The 27448-nt window shown below is 38.8% G+C and overlaps 1 non-coding gene and 1 pseudogene across 1 annotated transcript; one reads left to right on the top strand and one right to left on the bottom strand.

Annotated features, from left to right (window-relative positions):
- The first annotated feature begins 541 nt into the window (after nucleotides 1-541).
- On the top strand, nucleotides 542-647 carry LOC117126940. The gene has a single exon (XR_004449701.1). It is a non-coding gene; the product is annotated as a small nucleolar RNA R71 (small nucleolar RNA).
- Nucleotides 648-10061: 9414 nt separating this feature from the next.
- On the bottom strand, nucleotides 10062-11591 carry LOC117126550 (annotated as a pseudogene).
- Nucleotides 11592-27448: the final 15857 nt, after the last annotated feature.

Here is a 27448-nt window from a genome sequence, read left to right as displayed (position 1 = left end):
CTGCATCTGAGGTTGATTGTTCTGTGGTTGGCTTAGAAAATAGGTTCGGGTTTGGTAGTTCTTTTGATACCCCGCATACTGACCTTGACTGCTCTGTGCCGGATCAACCGGTTTCTCCTGCTTAGGCCAGAAAAGTTGTCGATTGTTCCTTACGTTAGGGTTTGGGTGGTAGTTCTTTAACTGCCACCCTTGCCCATTTACGTAGCTCACTTCCTGCTGATCGTCTCCTGCTTGTTCAGCTTCAAACGCCTTGTCGCCTGCACTCTTCTTAGGAGTTGCTTCTTCCATTATGAAAACTTGGCTCTGGTTTCCCTTAAGCAGTTGGTCCACCTTCGCCGCAAGATCATCTATATTGTTCACACTTTTGGAGCGATCGTGCTCCTTGTTCTTGTTGAGTGAACTTGAAGCCATGTTCTCAATCAACGCGAACGCACTAGGTGTGGTTTGAGTCATGAGGTCTCCGTTACTAGAAGAATGAAGGGTGTTTCGGAACTCATAGCTCACTCCATCATAGAACACCTCCAGTATGTAATCATCATCAGACCCATGGTGTGGGCACTCTCTCTGGTACTCCTTGTACCTTTCCCAAGCTTCATGAAAGGTTAATCAGATTTCTGCTTGAAATTGGAGATTCTATGCCTTAGAGCCGCGGTTTTGGACTTTGTGTAGAAGTAGCTTAGGAATGCTGATCGAACCTGGTCCCATGTGGTGAGAGAACCGGTTGGGAGAGATTGCAGCCAGCGAGAAGCTTTCCCTTCAAGAGAGAATGGGAACAGCGAGCATTTGATATAATCTGGTGGCACTCCATTAGAGCGAGAGAAATTGCAGATCCTCTCAAAGGCCTCTATGTGGTCCATTGGAATGTCTGAAGTGAGGCCGCTGAACGTGCTCTTCTGTACCAGACCTATCAGTGCAGGTTTGATCTCATAATCTTGTAGAGTACAGGGTGGAGAGCTGATGGGGGAGAAGTTAGTAGCGAAGTTTGGCGGAAGGTTTCGCTCCCTAATAAGAGCACCACGCTCTTCTCGTGCGGCGTTCTCGGCTGCTTGGTCCTCAGCAGTTTGTTGCTGATTTTGGATGGTTTGCTGCATCTGCAACATCTGTTGTTGCTGAGTCTGTATTTGTTGTTGAATGAGTGCCAATGCAGCAGTGAGGTCATCCATGTTGACGTGATCACCCATGTTGGTGTTGGTTGTTCTTGGCTGTTGACGGTTCTGTCTTTCTAATCTTGTGAGTTCTTCGTTGGTCAGTTGATGTAGTGGTCCTTGTGCTTTGCTCCGAGTATGTCTACTGGTCATGCACTTGGATCATCTGTTCCAACAAAGAAATAAAGCAAGTTAGATATCTCACACTAAATATTAAACCGAAAAAGAAAGGTAAAGCTTAGTCCCCGTCGCAACGGCGCCAAAACTTGGTACACTAAAAATGAATCCTTGCTACTGTCAAGTTAACAGTGGTAATTGTAATATTTGAGATTCAATCCTGAGGACCAGTTTACTTTTTACTCTTATGAGTTCAATAATAAGCTGAGAAACAAGTGGGGTTTTGGGAATTCATTGTGACGCAAGTAACTAGAATACCTAGATGGTTCAAATTTGATTTAAATGAAGCCGGCTTAGGGTTATTAATCGGATGTCAATGCAGAACTGAACAACTATTCAAGTGCAATGAGGTGCACTCTAGAATTCAGATCACTCGGCTAGAACAATCCACTATCGTGGTCTTGCTCCCTTTGCATATCGGTCTTGAATCCTAAGTTCTCACTTGGAACAAGACACGATAACAAGCCTTAGAGACAAGATCTGATTAGTTCACGTAATACCCTAATATCTACTCTCGCTGATTAGGGATACAAAGCTCATTCAATATATGTCAATTTATCTCCTAAGCGGTTAGCTAGGTGATTAAATCAGAGATCGACAGTTCATGCGGCTAACACCCTACAACCCTAAGCAAGCTTAGCCTACTACTCAATCATAAAGCAGGATGACACAAACATGGTTTCTGAATAATACTGCATATAAAATAAAGTAGAAAGACAAGGGTTCAGGATGATCTTCTCGTGAGAATGAGAGATGAAGCCTTCTCCCTTACAAGTTGCTTAATCCAAAGAAAATAGTTATAGGTCTCTTGCAAAAACTAGCGTCCGAAAAAGAAATGATAGCATAGGCCTTTTTATATGGAGGCGCTGGTGGTAAAGAGATAAGAGAGAGTGGAATCTAGGGCAAACTTCCAGAATTGGAACTTTCCTTAATGATCGGGAACAGTCAAACGCTTGTTCTCTTCGGGAACAACCTTCGGGTTGTTCTAGATGACTGTTCCGCATCGAATCCTTCAAAACGGCATCCGACTTCCAGAATCTCTCTTCTTTACTCTTTCACCTGCTCCAAACCTGGAATGATATCAATTAAACACGAATTAGGACTTAGAATTAGCTCAAAGCACACATATAATGGTACTAAAAACACCATATATCATGGTTCGGGTGGTTTGGTTGGGATCCATAGTCGCGCTTAGGAAACTTAGATCGGTTTCTTAGCAAAGATGTTTTTCATTTATCTTTTCCACAGTCGGTGCCAAAATGTAGAACCTAAAATCTACACTAAGTATTTGAAAGTGATCGGGAGTTTGATCTAGGGAAGATAAAAGATGTAGGCAACAATATCTTTAGAAAACAACGATGTTAATAGTTTCCAGTAGGCAAAAATGGACTTTATTGATGAATAGGACCGAATACAATAAGTTGAACTAGATTGAATTACACAAGTGAGATCGTTAAAGAAAAGGATCTAAGAACAGGAGAAAACAAAGTCGATGTATGTGTGTAGCTCTCTCTAGGGTTTTCAACGTGTTCTTCTTCATGTCCCTTCTCATTTCTTTATAGCGAGTCGACTTCGCGATCTCTGTAGCTGTTTTGCGACCTTTGTAACTGCTCCGCGATCTTCGTAACCGCTCCGCGATCTCTGGGGGGCCTCGACTTCTTTGCTTTTGAGCTCGGTTGCTTGCTACGGGTTTTGATCCTTACGGCCCATCACTTTGATCATGGCCCGTTAAGGTATTACCCAAAATTGGGTCCAACATCTGGGATGTAACGAACTTCACTCAATGTGACCGATGATCCATCTTTGTTGTCTATGGTTATTTTTCCCATTCCTCAAACTATGCAGAATGAGTTGTGACCCATCATCACTTTATTCCCGTCATATTCCACAAACTCTGATAGAAGATCCCTTTGTTGCGTGATATGAAAAGTGCAACCTGATTCCAACACCCACTCTTCATTTGATACCATCAGACTGTCTGTCAGGGCTATTAACCCTGGAAGATTCTTTGCCACGTTTGCTGAGTTTTCTAAATTTGAGGAGTGAGATGTTTTTTGTGTTCTGGACAGTCTCGTTTCCAGTGTCCATCGCTTCCACATATCCAACAAGTTTTATCTTGTTTTACATTCTACTTTCCTATTGACCTGAATCTGCTCTTTCGTTTGCTGTTCCATTGCTTGTTATTTCCTGAGTCATTTCTGGTCGATGTTCTTCCCCTTGACTCACTGTAAAGACCTGAGTGTATGCCTCTTGTTGTCAACCCCTTCTGCTTTATCTCTGCCTCTTTTGAGTATGCCATAGTGATGACTTTGTTGACTGTCAGCATGTCTTTCCGGGTCCATATTGTATGGTATGTACCAATGGCTCACAGGCTGTAGTCAGCCCAGAGAGTAGTTGAATGGCTTGATCCTCGTCTGAGATGTCGATCTTGATACTTGCCAAATCAGCTAGAAGCTTTAGGAAAGAGTCAAAGTTCTCTTCCATTGGTTTATTTTCTTCCATCCTGAAGCAAGAAAACTTCTTCTTGAGATATATTCAGTTTGGCAAAGACTTTGTTTGGTAGTCTCTCTCAAATTCTTTCCCCATTCTAAGAGATATAGTCTCATTCATAATCTTCATCAAGATCAAATCACTGGGACAAGTGGTGAATAGACTCCTAGCTCTTAGATATCTTTCTGCCTTCTTTAGGTCTTTCTTTACTTCGACACCTTCCTCTAGCTTTGCTATATCAAATTCAAAAGTGGTTTCTTTCTAAAGTACTGATACCAGGCCATGAATCGCTAACTGTGTCATCATCTTAAATTTCCAAAGTCCAAAGTCACCGTTCCTATCGAACTTCTCGATCTCGAACCTCCCTTGCGTCGGATCCATCCTCTTTGATGTGTGATTCCTCGCTTCTTGTCACTTGCAGATAACCAAGAAAACAATCCCACAACAACTAGATGCACAACCAAAGATTCAAGATCAGATCGATTTAGTATAAGAGTAGAATTGAACTTCCTTTATAATCCCAATCAACCTCTTCTCGTTGATTGGTGCTCCTCGATCTTTACTCCTCGTAGAACCAGATCGTTCTTCTGAATCCGGACCTCGATCATGTCTTCTGAATCCTTTGAATGCTCTAGCCTAGCTCTGATACCACTTGTAGAATAATCTGATACACACTTGTATTGTATCTCAATGATCTCTCTTGACTATCGAACGCTTTGATTCTATCGATCTCTCACGTCTCTCGTTGTTTGAAGATCGCGACTCCACTCACACACTCGAAAACCCAGAACGCAACACGAAAGAAAACAATTGACAAGAAAACACGCAAAGTTTTAGAGTTCCCCAGATTTTGGGTACATCTTCTTCAGGATCGGTACCTGGAATTCGTTATCTCTTTGGAGTGTTACACGAGATTCTTTACAACAATGGCAGAATCATCTGCTTCGGTACCTGGATAACATGAGAAGAAGACGAGGCTGTTAGGTTGTTATGAGGTGTTATCCTCTGCTTCTCATCCTTCTCATTTTATATGCACATGTAACTTCAGCTCTTGGGTTTCACTCTTTCACCAGAGGCCGAGCATAATCTTTATCGCTCTTCTTTATTATTGACATCCAGGCCCAGTTGTCAACGACAGGCCCAGTCCAGATCAACTCAGTCACTTGCCAATCTCACATAGAATATTTTTGGAATATAACTTTTTTATATGTTTTAATAATTATGTATTGCCATTTTTGATCTACATTAAATATGTATTGTCATTTTTTTTTGTCAGCAAACAAAGCAGACTCATGTAGACTCTGCGAACCACCCCGATAGCTCTGCATCCATATGGACGACAAATGACGGTTGCTTTCTTGCACTGCGTGCGAGACTGTCCGCCTTTGAGTTCTGTGTCTGTGGTATATGAATGATCTCTGAGCTGTTAAAACTCCTCTTTAAAACTTTTATGTCTTCCAAATAGCTTGCAAAGGCTGGCCACTCTTCTGGTTCCGACACCATCTTCACCAATTGAGCACTATCCGTTGCAAAAGTAACCCATGCTTGTCTAAGATTCCTCATACATTCCATTGCCCATATAAGGGCCTCTATCTCTGAGTGTAGTGGCGACTGACTCGCTCTCGTGTTCCTTGCTCCCATTAGTCCATCGTAGCCTTCCAGGGTACTATACCATCCTTGCCCTGAAAAGCTATCCTCATTTTTCCAAGATCCGTCTGTAAAACACCATCTACCTGGTATACTCGTTATTATCGAAGATACATGAATTTGGGTGCGTTCCATGTCTTGAGTCTGAGAATTTTGTGCTTCCACCCAAAGTAACTATTCCATTTCTGCCAGTTTGAGAGTATCTCTCGGGTCCATATCCAAATTGCTAAAAACTTTGTTGTTTCTACCTTTCCATATATACCAGAGAATCCAAGCAAATGAATGATCCTCCATTTCAGGAGAAAGTCTCCAAAATAAATGATCCATATTGGTAAACAAAGATTGAGTGGGAAAAATATTTGGATTCATCGGGATCCGTGAAAGTGCCCAGACCTGAACTGTCGGTGGACATTCAAAAAACACGTGATTAGCTGATTCCTCGGGAGCACCACATCGGTCACAAACAGTATCTCCTTGCATTCCTCTTGACCTCAAATATTTCTTAACCACTATACATCCCGTCAATAGTTGCCATAAAAAATGTTTCAACTTGGGTGGGCAGCGTAACTTCCAACAGAACGTCTTCAAAGGTGTTATCGAAGGGCCAAACTGGGGTGGCATTATTTCTCTATCCGGATATACTCGTTCCACTTCATATCCAGATTTAACCCTATATTTTCCATTCTTTGTAAAATGCCATCCATTCCGGTCTTCTAGATGAGATCTACTGATAGGAATACTTTGAATAATTTTCACATCTTGCGGATCCACCAGAGCTCGAATAACCTGTAGGTTCCATGATCGTGATGTTCCATCGATAAGAGCATCCACTGTTAGGTCCGGGTAAAGATTGTGTTGATTTTTATTTGCTGGTCTCGGGCGAGTGGATGGAAGCCAAGGGTCATTCCATACTGATATAGATGATCATGTTCCCACCCTTTGATTAGTCCTTTGCTAACCAGAGATCTAGCAGAGACAATACTACCCCAACCATAAGATGACGAGTATGATCTAATGGGTTCCAGGGGTGAAGCATTCCTGAAATATCTCCCTTTGAATACACGAGAAAATAAAGTATTCGGTTTGTCCATTAATCTCCAAAATTGTTTCCCAAGCATAGCTGTATTAAAATCTGTGAGATCTTTGAATCCCAAACCTCCATCGTCCTTAGAGCTACACAGTTTGTCCCATGATTTCTAATGCATACCTCTCTTGTTACCCCCTGGACTCCACCAGAATTGTGCTACAGCACTAACTAATTTCTTCATTACCGTTTTTGGAATTCGAAAGCATGACATCACATTGTTTAGCAAGGCTGTAACCACAGATTTTATAATCACTTCCTTACCCCCTCTGGTGAAAAACTTAAAAGTCCAACCATTTACTCTGCTATTTAGACGCTCCTGAACAAATCCAAAAACTTGCACCTTTGATCCTCCCATATTTTCTGGGATGCCCAAATAAGACCCCATTCCTCCTAAATTATGTATACCTAAGATATCTCGAACTTCCTGTCGTGTAGCTTCTGCAATCTTGTGTCCAAATTGAATCGAAGATTTTTCAAAATTTATTTGTTGTCCTGAAGGCCCTTCATATTCTTTGAGAATCCTAAGAATTGTCTGACATTCTTCCTTCTGAGCTTTGCAAAAGAAAAGGCTATCGTATGCAAATAATAAATGGGAAATTGGGGGGGCAGGCCCTAGCAACCTTTAGACCCGTTAGTTGCTTATTTCGTTCTGCCTTTTTAATATTTGCGACCAATGCTTCTGTACACATAATAAACAGATAAGGGGATAGAAGGTCCCCCTGACGTAATCCCCTCTGTGGTATTATATGTCCTTTTGGTTGTCCATTCAATAAAACCTTATACTGAACTGAGGAAATGCATTACATCATTAATTGGATCCAATGCTGGCCGAATCCCACCTTGGTTAGTAGTTCTTGGATAAAGATCCATTCAACTTTGTCATAAGCTTTGCTCATATCCGTTTTTATTGCCAAAAATTTGTCCTGACACGATTTATTAGTTCGCAAACCATAGAACATCTCCTGAGCTATAAGAATATTATCTGATATTAATCATCCAGCAAAAAAGCCGATTGCGTCTCCGAGATCAGTGATGGAAGACAGACCTTTAATCTTTACATAATACCTTAGATATAATCTTGTATCCTACATTACATAAGCTGATAGGTCTGAGTTCAGTCATCCTTGTGGGTCTCTCCTTTTTAGGAATCAGACAAATATTTGTAGTGTTTAACCTTGTGTCCAAATTTTCCGATGCCAAAAAACTATTGACCATTTCCAATAGATCATTTTTTATTATATGCCATGAGTGTTGAAAAAAGAGAGCCGTCATTCCATCCGGCCCAAGAGCTTTCTCCGGATGCATCATGAATAAAGCATGTCGAACATCCTCCTCAGTTGCCAACCGAACAAGCCGTTGATTCATTTGTGGTGTAATTGAGGGTGTAATCTCATCTAAAAAACCATCAAAACCAGTAGGAGTTGTTGTCTGAAACAGATCTTCAAAATAATCCACTGCCACCTTTTCTACCCCCTGCTCCTCAATTATCCAGTTTCCATCAGAATCATATAGACCCACAATTCTATTACGAGCACGACGTTGTTTTGTTAGAGCATGATAGAATTTTGTATTGAGATCCCCAGAAGTGTGCCACATATTACGACTCTTTTGTTGCCAGTACTCTTCATCATCCTTATAAGCTTCCTGTAACTTCCTTGAGACCTCTAGAATATCTTCTTGGGTTCTAGTATTATCCGTTTGGACTTCTTCAAGTGCTTTCTGGAGTTCTCCAATTTTCTCTTTCCCATAAGGTGGATTATTCTTCCGCCATGTAGAGATCTCATGATGGCAGTTTGTAATTTTTGAAATGAAATCCCCCGGATTCGCCTCTGAGAATTCACCCCACCCTCTTGCAATCGAGTCCAATAAGCCTTTTTGTCCAATCCATCTCTTGTCAAACCGAAATTTTCCCCTCCGTCTTGTTATTTTATTGTCCAGAAAAGCCACCACCGGTCGATGATCGGATCCCACCATTCTCAAATATTCTGTGTAAGAGCATGGAAAAAGTGTATCCCAATCTTCGTTTGCTAAAGCTCGATCCAACCGGCACCGAACCATAACTTTTTTCTTTTTTCCTTGTTTCCTTCTTCCTTGCCAGGACATCTGATTTCCTCGGACTGGGAACTCCAAAAGTTCAGTATTCCTAATCATGTCATTAAACGGTACAAAAGATCCTGCACTGCGTATGCCCCCCCCCTTTCATGATTCCCAGTTATCTCATTCAAATCTCCATTAATAAACCACGGCTCTGACCTTGCTAGGCCATACCTTGTTAACCGTTCCCAAACTTGATCCCGTAACTGTTGAACCGGCTCTCCATAAACAAAGGTCATATAAACTTTTTTCCAGGGACAAAGTTTCAACATCAATCATACGATTACTAGTATATAGAATATCAACCTGGTATTCATTATTGTAAAACAATGCCAAACCTCCACTCGTACCAACCGGGTCCACTGTAACTAAATTATCATAACCAAAATGAGACTGAAGACCCTGAAGGTAAACTAAATCTTGTTTTGTCTCGGAGAGAAACAAAAAATCCGGTCTATGTTTATGCCATATTTCCCGTAAATAACTAATTGTCCAGTGACTTCCCGCACCTCTACAATTCCAACTCAATACTATCATAAAAACCTTTTAGAAAAAACTCATTAGAGCTAGATTATCGGGTGTGAAGAAACTCTGGGTAACCAGACTGCACTCGACAGAAAACTGATATTTCATTATGTATTGTCATATACATGTATATATATATATATATATATATGAATTATGGTTCATCTATTTAGTTTGCATTATTTTCTGTTTTAAAATAAATTTATTAAATAAATAAATGTATTTTAAGTGGTAATATTTTGTATTATTTGTTGTTTTCATAGTAAGTAATATTTTTTTATTAAATTTCTATTTGAACTTCAAACAAAAATAATTAATAATATATAGTAAAATTATAAAACAAAGTATATATAACTTATATTTAAACATAGAATTAAAATTTTAAGTTTACTTTTAAACATAAGATTATATTTGTTTTTGCTGTTTTTTAAATAGGCTTATGTGTGTTTTGGTAATGATATTATATTTTATTATATCACAATAAATATTTTACTATTGATAATATTTTCATTTCATTATTTTATAAGCAAAAACCAAAAAAAAAAAATTAACCAAAATATAAAATCATAATTCATGGTTTTCAAAAATTTAAAATATAATGCAAAATTAAAAAAAAAAATCCAAATCTAAAATAAAAAAAACCAACAACTAAAAACAAAAATCAAAAATTAAAAATCTAGAAACCAAACAAACAATCATCTCCATAAATGGATCTTGATTAGATTTGTAGTCTGGATCTAATTGTTTTAGGTTCGGTTAATAATTAGTTAGAAAGGTAGTGTCAAATTGTTTTTGTTATACTTTCTATTTAAAAAATAATAATTTAAATAAATAAAAGAGGAAAGTCTCCAAACAAGAATTTTTTTCAGCCATTTTATATCTTTTTTGGTAAAAAATTCCCAACATAAACTACAAACGATTTTATTTTTGCAAAGAGTACATATTACAACTCGAACATAGATACATTACATTACGAAACTTTATTCACCTAATTTCTTTTATTTGACTGAAGTAACTTTTACAAACTCACCATGGTTTTAATTATAGTCATACACATACATGTCACAGGTGTATACAGGACTGTGTGTATACATAGATGAAATCATCCATGGTTGTTAAAGTATTGATAGATTTAGTTGCCAGGCTGAGTCTGAACAGCTTCTGGACCGTGTCCGCCGTGGCCTCCTCTTCCTCCGTGTCCCCCGTGGCCTCCTCTTCCTCCTTGTATCCTCCACCTCTTCCTCCGTTGTATCCTCCTCGCCCGTTATATCCTCCACCTCCCTTGTATCCTCCACCTCCGTTGTGTCCTCCTCTGTTATATCCTCCTCGTCCGTTGTAACCTTCATTTCCGCCATGGCCACCACCATATCGATCAGGTTGCACAGTTTCCTCACTCTCTGTTTTCACCGTACATATCCAAAACAAAGCACCTCAATATTATTTCAAAGATATCTTTTAGCACGTGCATATGTGCATTCCACTCCCCGATTTTTGAAATAAATTTCGCTTAAAACTATTCAAATATATATAATTTCGGATCTCGGTCAAAAAAGATAAATCGCATCATTATATACCTTCAATATAAAATTTGCACCGAACATCTAAATGGTTTGAGTTGGCCTGATACGTATAAAAGGTTTCAATATCATACATATCGTCTTCTTTTTTTCTTTTTTAATAAAACTGGGCTAATCTCCTGGAGAGCCTACCAGGGAAAGACAAACCCGGTTCCTCTACGGAGGAGTTAGATATTCACACCGCCTAGCTACACATATCGTTTTTCTTACTAGACAAATATTCCCTCACTTTTTAATATAAGTCGTTTTAAAATTATGCATACAGATTAAAAAAAATATTATTTTTTATATTTTCTTAAAAAAAACATCATTAATTATTTACCTAACCACGAATCAGTCAATAATAAAATAGAAAGTATATTATCATTGGTCATATAAAACTAAGTTTTAATAAATTTTACATAGAAAATCGAAAAAGTCATATATTTGGAACATAAAAATTTCTAAAACGACTTATATTAAAAAAAAACGGAGGGGTAGATAACAACATCATACTTAAATGTGTTTTGACTTAGCAAGTCCAAATAATTAACCAACATTTATTCAAACAAACTTTCTGGACTTAAAACGGACGAAATGGTATGATGAAATTATGAAATAGTACTTTAGCACCACAGCCTTTGGAACTACTTTTATTTTTATATAGAATAATAATTTTACGTACCCGACTTCTGTGCTGATGCTGCGGCCATTTCTGACACAACGAGAAGAATTGCAAAGACACCCAGCATAATCAAAGTCTTTGAAGCCATTTTCTTTAACCGAATTTAAGTTATAACACTCTCTTTGTCGAAAAACAAATGATGAATAAAATGTCAGTCTGCATGATCTCTATTTAAAGATAAAGAGGAGCAGCGGATGAGAAAAGCCAAATAACAAAATTCAATAAAAATAATTTAATTTTTTAATTAAAAGAAAAAAGAGGCAGAATTTATCACAACATTGGATTTGGAACTTTATAGAATTTGAACACCTACTAAGTTCCAGAAAATCTAAAATTAAGATAAAATGTTGAAAAATTATTACAGTTTCTTTAAAAAGATTTAAATCAATTTTATAATATTTAAAAAAATATTTAAACCTTTGAATTTTATTTTAATGAAAATTTATATTCTTTAAAATTTTATTTTTATTACTTATTAATTTATATAAAATATATAAATATACAAAATAATATTTCAAATAAACTTTATTTATCTGATTTCATTTTTTTATTTTTATGTAAAAGTGAAAAATAAAGAAGAATTTATTTTGTAAGAAATTTCAAATAACATCATCATAGGAAGTGATATTTTTATTCATTAACTTTTAACCATATAAGTTATTTTTATAATTCCACCAATTCTTATTTGATAGATTTTAATGACTAAATCTATATTTCCAATAAGTTAGAATTTTGAAGAACTAATACAAATTATGAACTCAATAACTTTGGATTTCAAATTATTTCTGTTAATGTTAAATACAATATAACTGATGATTTTGGGGGAAAATGAAATCCTATAAACTTACTAATCGGTTAATTCAATAATTACCCTAAAATGTTTTCTAGAAGAACTTCTTGGATGAGGAGTTTGAAAAATAATTAAGTAGAAAGTGAAAAGAAGTTATTTTGTTAAATATTTAAGATGGGTTTACTTAATTCATTTAACTGTTATGAAAAATGTGTTCTCACTATATTCTATTTAGGTTATTTCCTATTTTTCAGCTTTAGATCTTGTTAAGCTTGAACGTACCATGCGTAATGAGAATATAATGATCCACATTCTGGTCCAATAAATTCAGATCGAGGCCCAAACCCATCCCCAGAAGCCCATGATATTTTCTATAAAAACTCAGCACTCTACTTTGTTTTCTTCACCAAAAATCATCAAAAAAAGTTTAGAGAGAAGAAGTTAATGGGAGAAATGAGGAATTGTTACAGAACTTGAGCCACCACTGGGTTCGTCGGAGCCTTCTCACGCCGTGACTGTGTCGAGCACGCCACCACCGTTAACCGCCCAAGGTAACACCGGAAACCACATGCATTAGCTTCAGTTTCGGGTCTGTTTAGTAAATCGCCCATAACTTCCTAACCATTAGCTTCATAACTTCCGTTTAGCTTCAGCTGCATGAAAGACCACCATTGTGTTCCTCTTGTCGAGACGAAGCCATAGACACCAACCACACCGTGATCGGAGCCCGGACGAAGCCGCTAGAGCATCCCGAAGTTGCGCCACGATCGGAGTCCGCCGGAGCCACCACGCATTCCGGCCACTCGCCACCGTCTCCGACCATCGTTCCCCGGAGCCGTCGTGCCCGGCCACCGTCCGTATGCCGCCGAGAAGCTACCACTGTATCGCCGCTTCTCCGCTGCCGTCGGCGATTTCCCGGTAAACCGCCGCCACCCTCCGCCGTCGCCGCTGCCACCCTCCGCCGTCGCCGCCGTCACCACCGGTGATCGTCGCCGGTGACTTGCCGGTAACTCGGCCGAGTCCAATGAGACAACTCGGTGACTCAGTCAACTGGTGGTTTGACTGGTTTAAATCGATTTTGGGTTGGTTAGGTTAAACCGGTTGGTTATTGGATATTGATTTTGGATAGAAGTAAACCGGTTTGCAATTAATTAGGATCTGGTTCAATTAAAAATCAAAATCGGCTGAGTTAAACCGGTCGGTTCAATTTGATTTCAATTTGGTTAAGGGTTGACCGGCTTGGGTCAGAGTTGACCAGGTTGACCTTTGACCTGCGGATTGACTTTTTGGTAAACTTTAACCAGACCCGTTTTAAACCGTTCGAAAGCCGTTCTGACTCAGAATTTCGCCCTGATTTCAGATTTAGAGTCTATTTGAGCAGCTGGAGTTCATAGATACCACATTTCCCTACTGCTCAGGTGAGGGTCTATTCCCGAACTTCTCGTATACGGCTTAAGACCTCGAATAAGTATAACTTATTTCTAATATGTTCTATCTGCTTGAAATCGAGTCTGTCATTGCTTATTTAGTTATTAGGTTCTTTGCTTAAATCGGAATTAGGTGGTTAGAGGATTCAACATGGATTGTTTCACTTAATGTAAATGCTTAGCTAGGATTGTTTTTGTGTGGAGACGGATACAGAGACGGACTTATGTATGCCGGATCGTATGAGGTTATGGCCAACTATAGTCGACCGGTTGAGCTGTAGCCTGGAAGGGTCGATAAATCGTCCATGGGCGGTGTCCGAGCACTATCTCGAGCTGTGTTATGTTTTTGGCCTTTTAGTGGGCAGCGAGTGCGCGCCTCGCTAGAACCATTTTTTGTTGTTTGGGTACTTTAGGTGCCGTGTTTGACATGTATTAGAATTAAATTATATTTATTTGGATTGCTATGTCCGGGTCCATGGACTTTAGGGTAGCATCTCATACCTCATTGGGTGATTACCCTGTCGCTCACCCCTCACTCTGACCGATGAGCAGGAGTTATTATCGGACTGGTGCTATTGGGCTTTTGGGCTTCTATCGCTTTTATCGCTTTTATCGTTATCGGGCTTTTAGGCCTTTGGACTATTTTCGTTTATGTTATTCCTATTTCAAAATTTCGGATTTATGTTATCGTTTATTTTGGATTTATGATGATAGCGGTATTTGCGGTTTGAACTTTATGATATTGTATTTGATCCGATATATTATCTAGAGTTTATTATTATTATTTCAGTATTTATTATTATGCTATTTTTGCATTTATATTATTTCGAGAAAACCGGGTGTCACAGAGAAGCAACCAACATCGATCCACAACTCTTCTTCATCGATTGACACCACTTGTGAGCAAGCAACGACATCCACTACTCTAACACCGAATGGCACCTACCCGCAAGCAAGTGACATGGCCGTGACTCTTGTACTGATACATAATGCGAATGGAGACCTGGATTGCTATGAGTGTCATTTGCTAATGCAGCAGGTCAAAGACTAGATGATTACGGGGTGTAATCCCTGATTCAAAAGAAGCTTCTTTAGAAGATCCTGATGCTGAGATGCAGCCATCGCTCCGGCTGCAGTTGCTGAGAATGTCCAGGCCGCAAAATCCAGAATGTTGGCTGATTACAACCGTCCAAATCACTACTAGCCAACATGTCTGCAATTCGTTCTCCTACTTTCCAAAGGCACAATTTCAAGCTGAAGTCTGCTTACCTTGCACTCATGGGACAGCATCCTTATCATGGACTCCCACATGAGAGCATTATATGGATCATCTGGAACGGTTCAAGGATTTAGTATCTGCTATCAAAGTCAATGGAGTCCCTGATGACTACCTTCTTTGCAATTTCTTCAAGTACTTACTTGCTAGATATGCTTCCTATTGGCTTAAGCAGTTACCACCAAGATCTCTTACATCCTAGACAGCCATAACAAACGCCTTCCTGCATAATATTTTTGATAATGCACGACCCGAATACTGGAATAACAAGATTGATACTTTCACTCAAGAGCCTATAGAGTCTTTCAAGAGCTCTTGATATGATTCAAGTCATATCATAGAGACTGTCCACACCATGGGTTTAACATGGTACAACTGCTAGGTACCTTCTTCAGAAGCACCAATTTGATTTATCAGATGGCTCTAGACACAACTAGGGAGGAAAACTTCAACACTTAAAATTTTGAAGAAGCTGTGGGTCCTCCTTTGCGTTCTCCTTTGAATCTTCATCGAAACGCTTTTCGTTTCGTCTCAATCAGAGTTTCCGTTGAGATCTTACAACGAAAACAAGTTGGACTCGTCTTGGCTCCCTTCCACTTGCTATAGCGACCAAGATGACATCTTCACTCACTATAGCGACCTCTCAGGCCTCAAAGGGGTCCTCCTTTGCGTTCTCCTTTGAATCCTCATCGAAACGCTTTTCGTTTTGTCTCCATCGGAGTTTTCGTTGAGATTTTACGAAGAAAACAAGTAAAACTCATCTTAAACTCCTTGGCTTGTTACTGCTCGCCCTACCTCCATCTTTGCGTTCACTTTCGAATCTCGATCGGAACATCTCTTGTTTCGCCTCGATTGAAGTTACCATTGAAACTTTATGATATAAAAAACCCGCAAAGACTTGTTTTCTCGCATGGATTCAGATTAATCGTATAAAACGACAACGGTTAACTTAACACCTTAGCCGCCTTAACTATACGATTACGTTGAACCTTTTTACAAAAATTGACGTCGTATCTAAGGAGAAGATAACAGTCAAGTTCGGAATATAAATGTCAAGTTTCAAAGGATAAACACCAATATCGGAAATGGCGAACATACACGAGAAGAGGAAAGGAAAATGAGCAAGCAAAACTGAGAAGAGACAAAACTGCATCTTCGAGGGAACTAAGGTACTTCCGACTTGAAATTTGTGAAATCAGACTTGGAATTTTTGTAGGAAATTACTTTGAGGCTGCCATAGAACTTTAGGGAACGTAAAACCTAGGGGGATAGTCTAGCGAACAAAGTCTTAAGCGATTTTTCCTGTCTCGATATATTGTTCCATAATTGTTCATTCAGATCTTGCAAACTGATCTAAACTCTCCGAAAATCGAGAAACGATCGCCATGCATATCAAGCTCGCTTCCTAAAGAGAGAAAAAACTAGAGACATGAATGTCGTCTTAAAACCGATTCGTTTCTGGTAATTTTCTCGGAACCAACATATTCCAAGTCGTTAACGTGGAAACAACCAAATCACAGTCCAAGCGTCGTCTATAAATCGTCCCAAATTATCGATCATTGTAAACCTCAGAAGAAGAAACTTACACAACCCTTCAACGTATCGGTTCAACCGTTTTCTTTCGTTTAAAAAAAAAGGGGGGGGAGTAGGTACGTATACTATACTCGTATACTCCCAAACTTCAAAAAAACTTCTGCAAATCATCAAGAATAGGCAAACGACAATCTAATATTCGTCTAAACGCTAGCAACATATCCAGACGATCATGAACATAAATCTTAAAGACTATACATCATTTCTTGTCGCAATCATGCATACAGAAAACCTGTACCAATATCAAACTGAAACTCGACGATTAGCCAAAGTATTGAAGCCCTTTCTGGCTTTAGAAAGCCAGCTTCATTTAAAAATTTCTACGAGAAAATCACCAAAGCATTTCTTTCAGTTTCCGTTGAACCGAGCAAGTCACGGAAAAGCATCGAAAACATTTGCGACGAAGAAAACTCGAGAATAAATGTAGCATCGTGCACATTAAAAGGAGCACTTTCCTCCCGATGGTTAGCTAGATCCACCTCTGGTTGACCAAATCGTTCAAGAAATGAATGTGTCATGAGAATCCTCTCAAAAAACCTATGAAGAACGTTCTGCGACTAGATCGTATTGAAATAAACTTCGGTAACACTCCATGAGTAACTCCAAGCAACTTTCGTCTAAGATCAAAATCACAGCAGAAACGTTTCTCGTAAAATCCGCAGAAACAACACTACTTTGACATATGTATACATATCACTGATTTACAACCTTCGTAAAACCGGTTATATGATATGATAAATTATCGTATAAGCCAGTCGGAAAGCATATGTAAAATTCTTCGTAACAAAACTAAGTCCTAACAATCAAACGGTTAACAGAAAATCTAAACTTTTTGCTGCGAACATCCGTAGTCAAACAAGAACGTTTCTCAAACGGTAGGCTAAGGCTAAACCCTTGCAACATCGCGAAACATCTTCAAGCCCGCAAACATTTTAAGCACGAAACGCGGCATACGAAAGAATAACAAATCTTCAGCATCGCGAGACGTCGCAGACGCCTGAAGATTCGTTCTTCGACGAAATTTCCTTCCTCGATAAAAACATTTTCCTGGAAGACCAGACAGCCATACGCACTAACATCTTCTCAAAACATATCCTTCGCGAAGACTCGAAACAGTATTTTTTACCATTAAGTTTGTTGCTGATCACAACAAGCTCTCAACGTCCTGAACAAACTTAGCCAGGAATTAGTAAGTCAAATTAGTCATCACACCCTCTAAAATGGGATACGTAAGTCGAGTTAGTCATCGCACCCTCTAAAACCAGGAGTAAACCTAGGTCTTGCCCTAAACCCAGCACACTGGTCTCTAACATCTCTAGGCATAGTATCAAACACCCTGATACGAGATCCCAAAATTTTTCTCTTTGCCAATATTCGAGAATCTTCAGAAATCCCGCAAGTTTACACACTAGGGAAAACTCTCGAAACAGATTACAGATATAACAGTTCACACAGAGTTAGATTACGAGATGACAACTCGTAGTCTTCCTTCAACACCCTTACAAAATGCCATCGGCAGCAACACTCCTGATAACCGCTACATAAAAACTAAACCGTAAAGGTCTCGCTGGAAAACTAGTCATAAGAACCTTAACTCCAAGACAAACTTCGAAAGGCATGATCCCTTCAACAAGGGTACATAGGCAGCCGTCATAAGGCGCAGCCCCAATCTTATCGTGTTCTACTTTTAGAAGAGCGAGAAGACCACTTTTCACTGACCTTTTCAACCATTAATTCCGCCTAACTCACCTTACTTGCCTAACTTGCCAAGCCACTCGCTAGAACCTCACGCTAGAAGCTCATGGTTCTAACGAGGTGGGGGGCTAACTGTTGGGGTCAAAATTAGTCACGACGAAATCAATCTCTGAAAGTCCGTAAAAATCATCATGAACATTTTTACGAAAAGTAATCCTCGTAAGGATATCGTTACGAAGAGCCTTGCGGTAAAATCTTGTTCAAATCTCAATCGAACCACTAAATACGATTGTCCGAAGGCAACGGACATGTATCCAAATCGGCCGCGGACAAGCTCGAGTATGACAATCGGACCGCAGATAAGCCAAGATCGATCGATACGCGGCGACCAAGCATGCACACAGCTCGGTCGCTACGTAGCGAACGAGCTCGAGCCAAAGCTCGGTCGCTACGTACCGACCGAGCGTCCGTCCCGCTCGGTTGCTACGCAGTGACCAAGCTCTTTGAAAATGTCGATACGACACCAATCCATGCATTCTCGTATATCCTTCGACACTATCTCCCGAAGACCGTGGTGAACTCAGCTCATGTTTTCCGATCATTCTAAATCATCGATCAAACTTTGCGGAAAAAACCGCGGAAAGTCCATTCTTTATGAAAAGAAGTCGCGATAAACGTTTCGAGTCGGAAGACGGTCCTAAGGGACCTAAGACACGACTCGAGGCCCATCTCAAGATTTCTTAACCAAAAGTCCGTAAACCGTATGACGGTTTACGCTTGGTTCGCAAGGGAAGATAAATGTCAAGTTTCTGCGGATAAATACGGAACAGGATGATTCCTCCTCATTACATGACGGCTTAAGGGCAGAAGAGTAAAAGCGTAAACCGATCTTGGAGCGAGTATATAAGGAGTCCTAGGCGAGAGGCATGGGGGGGGAACTCTTTTAGACTAAGAATTCTCTGCATTTAGAAACTTTAGGCTTTATTCTCGACAAGTTAGGTTTCTATGACTAGCACTCAATTACTAGACGAACTCGCCCAGGCAGTTCGTATTATGTATCTTTTTTGTCTTTTGTTATCGAGCTGCGACTCAACTAGGTTTGAGCTTTTAGGCCGTTAGAACTAAGTAACTCGCTGACAGCCTTTGCGGCCAAAGCTTTTATGATCTCTTGTAATGATCACAACGCTGTTACGCAGACTCGAAATAAGATATACTGTTTTCTCTAAACTCGTTTATTATCTTTTCATGATTTTCGCATATATTTGGTCACTTGTCGTTGGCTCTCGCAGAGATCCGGAACCTCTGGAAAATTAAGGTTTCTCTAGTTTCCTAATTTAAACGGAAATCGACAGTACGAATTTCGGTTCCCACACAAATCTTCGACTTTTCTTATCCCTATAAACTATGTCTGTCCCGTGTTAAAAATACATATTTTTTAGAAATCAAATTTTGTAAGAAATAATATGCTATATTTTTACAGATATATTAATCAATATTACTTGTTATGTTGAATAACCATTGTTTATCCAAGAAGTTTTTTCCTTTTCTTAAAGTTTACCTAATCCAGTCAAACATTAAAGTAAATAAGGAGATTATGAAAGTATGAATACATTGGTCCCCATATGGTGGGTTGTATTCATTTGTGAATATATTTCAAAATCTATTAATGGCAACCCCACCAGTTTTTTAGATTGTTTATTACCAATGTCTTAAACACAGCGCAGTCACACACGTATAGATATAGGATTTCATTTTTTGGTTATAATTGTTTTATTATTAGAAACTGTTATCATCATTGGATCCTCTTGGAAAAGTCCTTGCCGACAGATTTTAAACAGCCGTATACAGACAAATATATTCAGTGAAAGTAAAGCATAGAGTAGCATAGCAACACGTAGTAACTACCAACGAAGGTGCAAAATTTGCTTGGCTATCTCTACTCATAATACGAATATTCTAATGGATTTCATTTGATTAGATTAAGGCTTGGCTATAGTTAGTTTACGACGAGTCGATGAAAATATCCATCCAAATCACCTTAACAAAGCGGAACAAAGAATAAAATCACGCAGCTCTTAGATGTAAATAAAAATATAATTAAAGATAAAAATGGATTAGTAATCATTACTACTAACTAGAGATTTTTTCTGCGCTTCGCGCGGATTGTGTCTTATAAATTTATTTTATTTATAATATTATTTGTCAATTTTTCCTTTTACATTAACTTCTTCTTTTTCCAATGTTAGTTTTTCTTAATTTAAGTTTATATGTTTACAATTTTTCATTTTTCTTGTTGTAGATGGAGAATTATATTTTTTATTGATGGTTTTTTGTATGTGACATAAACTTTTTGAAATTTTAAAATAATGTTATATATAGTACGATTAACACATCAAAGAAGATAAACATATTCAGGCACATTTTACACAAGTTTTATATGCATAATTTTAAACATTATATATGTATATATTATAAGTTTGAAACATGTAAAGCTTTCTAAAGCTAAAAACTTGTTCTGAGTTTACATAACTTATCGAAAGTTTTATCTTTTTTTTTTTAAATTCAAATCATAGAAAAAAATATCAAAAAATCAGTATAGATGAGTTTTTTGGGCTTTTAAATCAATACTGAAAAATTATATGAATCAGATAACAACAGTTTTATAAACAACTGGATAAAATTTGACCGAGCCAAAGATTTTTATACAATATGTTCTTTCTTCTTCAAATTACGAAGAGCCTATAGGCACAAGAAAAAAAAGTCATAATTTTTGTTTTCACTTATATAACATTTTTTCTCCTTTACACACGGAGTTTATTACAATGCTATAAGCAGTGGAGAACTCTATTCATATAAGATTCACATCTATGCATTTTGACAAAGAAGAATTTTAGCCATCTTTAGTTTCGGAATGGACCAACTTCAGTCATATACACTATATTTTCTCTATGATTCAAATCATACAATTTTAATATATGTGCAGATTTCCATGTGAAAAAACACGCACACCATCTATCATTCAACCTATTACTTTTTTCAAAGTAAACACTATAATCCTCGTTTGGTTAGCTCCACAAATTAATCTCTTTGGATCAGTTTACTAAAAATTATGGATACTAATGTCAGAAAAGAATATAAACACTATCAACAATAAATATTGGCACAAGACTATTTGGTTCAAGGAACATATTCCACGTAATGCGTTTATATCATGGCTGGCTTTGCGGAGAATACTGCCAACCAAGGATCGCTTGAGGCGTTGGAGGTTAAATGTCTCCAGAACGTGCGTCCTTTGTAATCTGGAAATAGAGACTCACAATCATCTCTTCTTTGAGTGATCTTTCTCTCGCTTGATATGGAAGCCTTTTGCTGCTAAAGTTTGGATTTCTCCTCCGGCTGATCTACACTATGTTGCAGCCTGGATCAATCAACCTCGCGTCAACACAGATGCGCATGCTACCTGCTTTGGAAAGATCGTAATGCTCGTGTGTTCACAGCTGTCTCCTCACCTTCATCAGTCATCCTTGCCTCTCTCGACCGTATGATGCGTGACCGTCTCCTCTCTTACCCGGCAAGTTATTCTTTCTTCTCTTCTCTACTTCTTTTTATCTTTCTTGTATAAGACTTCCTTAAGACTTTTTTTACCTTGAGTTGTTGTTGGTTTTTTTTGTTTCCTTGTTGTAATAAGTTGTTTAAAAACAACAGTGTAACCTTTGAGAAAATGATAATCTTAACATCTTACCAAAAAAAAAAAAACAAATATTGACTTATTTATGTGAATATATATTTTATTTTAAATCATTATAGTGGACGAAAAAAGCACCATAATTTGTACAACAAATTTTCTTAGATTCACCTCATCATACTCACAATTTTACCATTTTAATTACATAATTTTACATGAGCTTTTTTACCATCTCCGGTTATTTTCTCTTTATTTATAACTACAATATAAAGTTATAAACTATATATATTATAAATTAATAATTTATTTACCTTTGAAGTCTAACGATTAAAAATATAACATAATTCAATATAGATACATGATTCTATTAATAAATTAGCAGTTATAAATTTGAAATTTCTAGAAATATCAAAAGTTGTATGTTAGTTAATTATCTTTTAAATGACATTTATTTATAATTCTTTTTGGATAAGAATATTTTAGCTGAGGTGGATAGTCCCAAAAGTCTTGAATTTAGTCCCTTTTATATAGTAGGATTACTTTAGAAAGATCTTTGAATTATCTAAGCCAGAAAATATTGAAGAGGCACTAGCTTAAGAGGCACTCGCTAGCTTCTCAATCATGCAGAAAGACAAGGGAAAATAACGGGGATGCGCGTTATTCGCACGTGTCCGTAGATATTCCACCTTCTCTTTGCTGATGATAGTCTTTTTTCTGTAAGACAGGATCCCGTGAGTGTGAAAAAATAATGTAAGTAGTCAGGAAGTATGGTAAAACATCAGGTCAGTGTATCAACTTTTATAAATCGTCCTTACTCTTTAGTAAGTGGACAAATACAAATATTAGACAAGAGATTAAAGATGCACTTGGAATACAAAACGAAGGAAGAATGGTTCCAAGTGCAAACTTTTTTGCAATTCTCAAGGATACGTTGATGCATAGAGTGAATGGATAAACAAGTAGATGGCTCTCAAAAAAAGGGAAGAAAGTGTTAATTAAATCCATTCTGCCAGCTCTTCTGACTTACGTTATGTCTACTTACCTGCTCCCTTTGAAGATATGTGATAATCTAGCAAGTGTCATTGCTCAATTATGTTGGGCTTCAAATCCACCAAAAAGAGGAATACACTGGGCGAAATGGGAAAAAGTCTGCTTACCAAGAGAGGACGGAGATATTAGTTTTCGTATGATCCATGATTCAATCTGGCGCTAATGGCAAAACAGTTATGGAGTCTAGTTCAGTTTCTTGACTCTGACTCTTTGGTTGCCCGGGTCTTGAGGGGAAGATATTATAGATTGAGTTCACCACTCAGAGTAAACTCTGCTAGCAGTCCATCATATGTGTGGACTAGCATTTCAGCTGCAAGGAAGTTGTTATTACTGAGAATCAGACATAAGATACATTCAGGTTATGAAGTCAAGGTGTGGGAGGATCCGTGAATCCCAACGACTCCTGCGAGATCAGCTATCCCTGTAGCACTAGTTATGCATCCTAATCCGAGAGTTAGCGCTTTCATTAATCAAGTTTCAAAGGATTGGGATGTTGGTCTATTGGAGAACTATGTCAATCTTGATGACATACCGCTTATTAGGAGTTTGGCCATAAGCTCAACTCATCATCGTGATACATTCTGCTGGAACTACACAAGGAATGGCCAATACACAGTTAAATCTGAATATTGGGTGGCTCATAATTTATTAAAGGCAGAGGAGGAGAAGGAGGTCTTGGAGCCGAGTATCACTAAGCTTCAAGCCTTTGCTTGGAAGTTAAAGGCGCCTAAAAAGATATGTCACTTATATGGCAATTGTTAACTGGTCATGTGGCAGTAACGAGGAACTTAGCAAGATGCAATATGAGGTATGATAACTACTGCCCAAGATGTGGTGAACTAGAAGTATTTGTAACCCAAGCCATATTCGAGTGCCCACCAGCTCTACAAGTTTGGTCCTTATCATCAACTCCAATAAGCCCATATATATATCTAGTACCAAGCGTCTACACAAATATGGATTACCTATTCTGGAAGAAAAAAACATTATCGAGCCAGAACAAGACATGAATCCTTATCCCTGGATAATCTGGTATATTTGGAAGGCTAGGAATGACAAAATTTTGAGGGGGATAGACAGAGATCCTTTGGAGCTAGTTCGACATGCAGAAAGTGAATGTCAAGCCTAGTTTGATGCGAACGAAGTGGTACAACCACTGGTACAAGATAACAATACTGAGGAACCCCAAGTCATAAACTTGGGTAATATTTGCTTGTTAGATGGATCTTGGACAGCCTCTGCTCACTTTAGTGGATGTGGATAGGTCTGGATGGACAGTGGTGGAAACATTCAACTTATGGGGACAAGAAACTTCACTCGACGCGAATCAGCCTTTCATTCAGAAGTAGAAACACTGCGGTCGTCAATGGAGAACATGCTTCAACATTCAACATGCCAGAGTTTTGGGATAGATTGTAAGGACCTGATTGCAATGATAAAAGAGCCTCATGTCTGGCCAAGATTTGCGATGGAATTGGAAAGCATAGAGACGTTACAGATATGCTTCCCGGATTTCAACATCATTCATGTTCTACGAATGCGCAATCAGATTTCAGATTTTTTAGCTAAAACTGCTAGATCTTTCTGCAGGAAGTTACATTTTATTGGTTGTTTTATTCCGGTCTGGTTACCTAGACCACCTCAAACTTGAGTAATAAAATGACCTTTTGACGTCAGAAAAGAAAAACGTAAAGGAAGCTTGAGAAATCAGAAATGCGTGGATGACATGAGCATTAACAACGGTTATCGAGTGTAGACATGTATATTTTATTTGCAACATGTACATTCTAAGTATCAAATCACGTAGTAGCGATCGAAGGAGGATAAAGAATGGTTGCGTATTAGAATACCTATTTGAAGCATATGTTAAAGAAATGGAAAAATAATTCGGGAATAGGATATTGCAATAACATATTTAACAGATTAAAATTATAAACACGAAGTACTGCCATTAACCATGATAGTACTTCAATTTTATTAATCTAGGATATTCAGACTTTTGTAAAAGTTTAGAGTAATTTTCAAAATAGATGCAGCCCATGGATAGTATCTCTCTTTACATAATCAAGTGGACTGTCCATATTCATGTAAATCTCCATGATAACGTGATCTAGTTTCGCCGCAGTAGGTGGATCGAATCTAAAATGTGTTGGCGTGCCAATTTGTCTCTTTAACTCGGCCATAAGGATCCTGACAATGATAATAATTATATAGTTGATAATATATCAAATTTTGCCAAACTTAAATGACATTTTGGAGGAAAAAGGATTCAGGTTCGGAATACATTTTTAGGAAAGCTAAACATAATTGTTTATTTAATTGTTTTTGTCATTATAACATCAAAATGTTATTCTATTATTCAAATCGATGTGAACTGAGAATCCAAACCGGAATAAAATAACCAACATAAACTAGATTTCTATGAAAATTTTGTGCACTTTTGAAATGTTAAAAGATTGGTGACAACTCATCATGTAGGAGTGTTGTTAAAGGATGATGTCTTGGGTTTGAGTAAACGCCAAACGAACAAATAACCTACCGGTGGATGTGGAGGTGTTTCCTCCCACGGTGAGGGGTTAGGATCGGTGCCCAGCAAGGCTGTGAGCCGGGTTCCGAGTGAGCGGGACGGGTTGTCAGATAAAAAGTCGACTTTTTGTGACAACCCGTCCCACTCACTAGGACCCCAGGCTCACAGCCTGACAGGACACCAACCTCAACCCCTCCATTATGAGTTCTCTCTCACTCCATAATTAGGTTGTTGGTGCGCTTGGCATTCCTCGAACTCAAGACCTCACCATTTAACAAAACTCCCACATGACGAGATATCTCCAATTGATCATATCAATAACCTACCGGTGGATGTAGAGGTGTTTCCTCCCACGGTGAGGAGTTAGGGTCGGTGCCCTGCAGGGCTGTGAGCTTGGGGTCCTACTGAGTGGGACGGGTTGTCACATTAAAAGTCGACTTTTATGTGACAGCCCATCCCGCTCACTCGGAATCCGGCTTACTCAGGAGTTATATGCTTATAACACCCCGACCCCATGGTTAATGGGTCATCCACGCCCGCTCTCTCGGCATGTGGGCCCCATCTCGTTCCAACAGTTGGTTCATAATTTTTTTTAAAAGGCTCAAAATCATTGTTTACTGACCATGCAATCACCACCTGACCTTCCAATGTACTTTGGTCTCACTCACACGGTACCGCGAATCACTTCCCGATAGGTCACCCATCATTTCACTACTCCAGCCCAAGTATGTTTAACCCATGAGTTCTAAACGGATGTGTTACGGAAAAGGTAAGTCACCTCTGGTGACATGGGTAGCCAAATCAATTCTCTTAAGCCTTTCCATATATCACAACTAGGGATGCTACAATTATGCAACGTCCTCGTTGGGTCCCACGACAGGTCTCAAGACGCCTCTCAGGTCAGAACCGAGATGGCTAACCAGCTCTGATACCACTTGTAATGCCCCAACCACCCACGGCTTATGGGTCACCCACGCCTGCTCTCTTGGCCCGTGGACCCCATCCCGTTTCAATAGTCGGTTTGTAAATATTTTCAAAGCCTCGAAATCATTGTTTACTGACCGTGGAATCACCACCTGAACTTTTCCATGCTTTGGCCTCACTCACATGGTTTCGCAAATCACTTCCCGATAGGTCACCTATCCTTTCTGTCACATCCCGGGTCCGAGCCCAATTTTTAGTGACAAGGCCCGTGATGATTTGGCCCATGTAGAGAAAACCCTAGGGTTTTCCCCTTCCTCTTCTATAAAAAGAAGGCATGTAGAAACCCTTAAAAATATATATATATATATATATTATTATTTAGTGGTTGTACCGCGGGCAATGGATGGTCGAAGAATTGATCATGGGTGAACCATAAGCTGCTGGACCATGGTTAGAAAAGTGTTAGATTGATCAGACGGCAGTTTTGGAAGAATCACATTTTTGAAGCACGACGGTTTAGAAGCTCGACGTTTTTGAAGATTGACGTTTCTTCATCGCGAAGTTTTCTCAGAATATCTTCGTATCAGTAAAACATTATTCTGAAGACATTATAAGTCGGAAGCAGGACGGGAATTAAGCAGGACGGGAAGCAAGCACGACGGGATTGAAGCACGACGGGAAAACCCGAAGTTGGGCGAAAACCCTAATTTTGGTATTATCGATTTTTCGAGGAAGCCGGAGGCTCGAGAAATATTTTCCATCAAGGTAAGGATTCACTTGGAGTTTATTAAAAATATTCATCTCATCAGAACGGGCGTAGAAAAATATTCGGGATTGATCGCGGGACGAAAATTCATCGGAAGGGTCAAAATCAGTCGAATGGACCGAGAAGCTCGAGCTGGCCTTATCTATGAGATAAGGACGTGATGTAACCTGCCTGGCATGGTATGTGGCAAGGGAAGCAGGAGGTGTTGAAGCCCAGGAGAGCACAGCATGCTGATTGACACCCAGAAGCACGAGGTGCCGCGAAACATGCGATCGGAGCATGCTGAGCGACATGTGTGCGCTGAGTGTC

This window comes from Brassica rapa, chromosome A07 (assembly GCF_000309985.2).
Source record: "Brassica rapa cultivar Chiifu-401-42 chromosome A07, CAAS_Brap_v3.01, whole genome shotgun sequence".
Lineage (NCBI taxonomy): Eukaryota > Viridiplantae > Streptophyta > Magnoliopsida > Brassicales > Brassicaceae > Brassica > Brassica rapa.
The sequence above is the reverse complement of the archived record's forward strand: the minus strand, read 5'-3'. Positions and strand labels throughout refer to the sequence as shown.